The following is a 4,112-nucleotide window of genomic DNA, read 5'->3' on the forward strand; positions in this document are numbered from 1 at the left end:
AATGGAATATTTGGACAAATTAGAAAGCCCTTGAAATCATCATTTATGTATATTCAATTGAATTTCTTTCGGAGGTTGTAAGCAGTAATCTCTACATCTTGCTTTTGCATTGAGTATATGCCAGTCTCTATCCAAAAAGGTTTAATTAAATTTGTTCCTCCAAATCCAGCAGTTACTGTGGTGCTAGACATTAAGCAAGGCTCATGAGCTTGTCCTCTTCTTTCAGTGGTGGGTATTCTGAGGAAACATCAAGGACAAGGGGAGAAAACACTGAAAATAAAGTGCACATAGGGAAGGTTCAGATTTGGCTCTAGGATTTAGCTGGAGGAGAGAGCGAGGGAAGATGGTTACCCCTGGAGCTGAATGCCAGCTGCTGTAGTTCCAGGTTTTCTTTAATGTCTTCAAAGAGCTGTGAAATGTGTAGCCAAAACATGTCTGAAGCAAAGAAGACAGCAGCTTGCTACTACCACCCATTAGTCTCATAGGGCACCAGGAGCAGATCTGCACTGCTAAAGCTAACCTTTGCAGTCATGCAGGTATCAGCATGGTACCACATAATGAGATTTTAATTTTAATTAGCTAAAAAAACAGTAAATTACAGGTGTTTTTTTTTTTTTGTCCATTTCTATGAAAGAATATTAATATATTCTTTGAAATTCAACACTTGACTTTGAAAGCTGTGAATCAGAAAAAGTTGCAAAATGTCAGTATGAAGATTGTTCAAACTGTTTCAATTTGTCCCTTGCATGAATGCATAATGATAAGATCTTTAATTATGTGATCACATAGTTTTTTTCACAGGAGAAAAGGTGCCCAGAAAATGAATCAGGGGTGTTTATTAAAGGAAGCTGTTGCCTCCAGAATCCTTGCCTTAATTGCTGGAAAGCATAGTAATTTAAGTGGAGGAATGCAGGAATCAAAAGTGAGCTGTCTAATGCATTTTAAAGCTCCACTGAAAGATGAGATTTTATCCTCTCTCTTTGAAGAGTTTTTATGTGATTCTAGAAGTTTACTTATTCTGGAGTGTCTCTCTGTTTCAAGCTGCTGAAGCCTGCAAGCCAAGCTACCTGGGCTCTGAGCACATTGGCATTTGGAATGAGCACAAGTGTGCTTTGAATATGTAAAATGGTGTACAAATGCAAAATCTTCTGAAAAGTAAGGCTTGAACTGCCTTACACTGATGCCAGGATTACCAAAGGAATCCTCTGCTTTTGGAGTAGCCAGTTTCTTCTCTGCAAAATGGAGATACCATCAACCTAATGCCATGTGCTGGATGAGGGTAAAAAGCAATCGCTTTGCAATCTGAAAAAATGAGGCAGGATCCTACAAATCCTCAGTTCACTCCATAAAAGTAAGCACTCCCTGCTTATTTGCCATCAGTGCACTAGTTTAGGCAGTGATCCTGTAGAAGGAAACTAGCATGTAATCATTTAGTTAGAGGTGCTTATAAATACATGGACATTTCCATTGTTTTAATTGCTCAACTTTCTGCTGCGTTTGGAGTGTGGGTTGCTTGGTCATCCTACTCTTTTAGAAGCAGGTTTGGCAGTTTATTTCCCCTAAAGGTCTTCCTAAGAGGAAAACAGGAAAGTTAGAGCCAGATTTCTTGCTTATTTTATTATTGCCTTGTTAACAACCGGTCTATGGTGGAAGGAACCAAAATCCCAAAGACTATTTGTTCCTCTCTTTTTATGGAGAAGGGGTTTTTAAGTGTTGCCAAATTAGCACGAGTGAGTACAGTGAGAATGAAAATGTTTCAAGGTAAATAGAGCCATAATGAATAGGTTATATTGAAAATAAAAATATATGTGATGAGGAGAAGAGATGTTTTTTTTCCATAAGTCTGATTCTTCAGGACAAACTTCCTGAATGTATTTTCATTTTCCATAAAAAACACTCTAAATCTAGTATAAGAGATTCCTCTTAATTTAATTTCCCAAACTAAACAGGAAATTTATTTCTTAAAAATCAAGTATTCTTTATCTACATTACTGAAATCTGAAATTATCCCTATAAATTTTGATCCCTGCTCTTATTGATCTCCTTCATGTGTGGCAAAGGTAGATGTATTGGTGTTTTGTATTAATAATCCTCTACATCTAAGCATCATAACAAGACTCAGTTAAGACAACAGACTAAAATAATTCATCCACTTCCTCATAGTTTATGTCTGCATTTATACTTTTTATGAAAGTTCTGTTTACCATTTCTCAGGCAAACTCATAAATCTCATTTGCTTTTGGTGCGGGAATACATATATAACTTCTCTTTTACACAACTTTACAGCATCCCTTACAGTACCTATTTTACTTTGCAAAATCAGGTACAGAATATAAAATTAATATCAATTTATCAATTGAAATGGACGAGGCACTAGTATTAGGCAATTTGCTTACATTTGTTGTCTTAGAAGATGTCAATACCGTGAATAGTGGGGTGTTACTAGATTTTTTTAATAACACTATATGTATAAAATACAGAAGCTTAGAATGATTGTTTTAAATTCAGCAGGCTCTTTTGTTATGCTTATGTGTGTTCTAGATGTGTGTTCTACATTTTTCTCCTGAATTGGAAGGAAATGAGATAGTAGCCTGTCAGTTCATAGTTACTCACTTTCCCCCCTTAAATGCATTTTTAAATTACTACAATATCGACATCTATCTAACTTCAGAAGAGTAAGAGTTTATTTTTCTATTTATTTACTTAAATAGGCAGGATTTTGCATGAAAGAATCAGTCTGGCTTCTTATATGCTAACAGTGACAGGATGCAGGTATCATAGTGTGATTACGTGCCTCCTAGGTATAATTCTGATAACAATGGAAGGAGTACTGTAGCCAAGACAAGTCCTGTTAGTTTATTTGTTGATAAATTTATTCTGTTTCTTACACTGTCTTTTGAAACGTTTCTGTAAGAAGTTCAGACTTGGCAGTGAAGAAGTGATACACGTATAGATCTAAATGTTTAATAGTTTTAACCTCAGTGTGACCAACAAGACATTTCAACAGATTGTGAAAGTAATTTTTTTTGCTGTACATAATTCTTAGAATTTAAACTGAAATGGCCATAACTGACCTTTACAGTCAGTTCATTTGTGCTTACAAATGAAAACTATTTTAATAATAAGCTGCTTCCATATGACGAACATCTATATCATCATATAACATTGTGTAATCCTTTGTCTATGGGACTCTTACAATGTGTTCTCCAGGATGAAAAAGTAGAGTTATTGCCTTTCTATGGTAGCTGTGGAAAATGTTATGTGAGATTTCCTTTCTAAGTAATCTCTGAGATTTTTCCTTTCACACTCATCCTGCTGAGTCTTTGGTGTGATCTTTGTGTATAACTACAGAGCATCTTAGCTTAGATCAGGACCACTTTCTAATTCAAATCTCCTTATTGCTCCCAGTTATTGCTCCTTGATTCACATACCTGGTGCATGAAGGTGACATTGGCAACAGGAAGAGCCAGCAAGAAGTTGGGCTGGATGAGCCCAGCTGTCATGCACAACTGCAGACAAGGGCTTGCTCCACGGGACCAGGCAAGAGTGCTCAGCCTGGGCTTCCTTGGTCTTCAGAGCCAGTTGTTCCTCTGCAGTTTTATTCCTTCTATAGCCCACTGATTGCTATATACATGCAGCCTTTCCTCACTATACACTTCTGTCTGTAACAAAACGTTGTTTATCAGTACTAAGTGTTTCACAGACTATTGAGTAGGCCACAATATTCTTAAAGGAAATGTACAGTAATGCTTGTATCCAAATGCAAGTGATCCAGTGGGAAGCCTGATGCCACAGTGTGCCCCAGAAGACAGCTCTGGAGTTGTCTGCTGCCTTTTCTTGTGCGGCCTTGTGCTGGGTGTGCAGAAGTGAGAGGTATCGTGGTTCCTAGCAGTGGTGGAAGCCCAGCAGCTGTCAGGTGTCTCCTCATGTGTGGCCACTACATCCAAGTTGCTCACAAGCTGCTGCCATACCCACATGGAAAGAAGATGTAATAATGTGACCCCGTAGAGATACCCTGGATATAGCACCTGGCCACAGTACTGAAAGCTTTGGACTCTGTGCTGTAAATTAAGAGTATATTGATCAGTATTTTGCTTTTTATCTGTCCACAG

This window comes from Merops nubicus, unplaced genomic scaffold (assembly GCF_000691845.1).
Source record: "Merops nubicus isolate BGI_N331 unplaced genomic scaffold, ASM69184v1 scaffold15487, whole genome shotgun sequence".
Taxonomy (NCBI): Eukaryota; Metazoa; Chordata; class Aves; order Coraciiformes; family Meropidae; genus Merops; species Merops nubicus.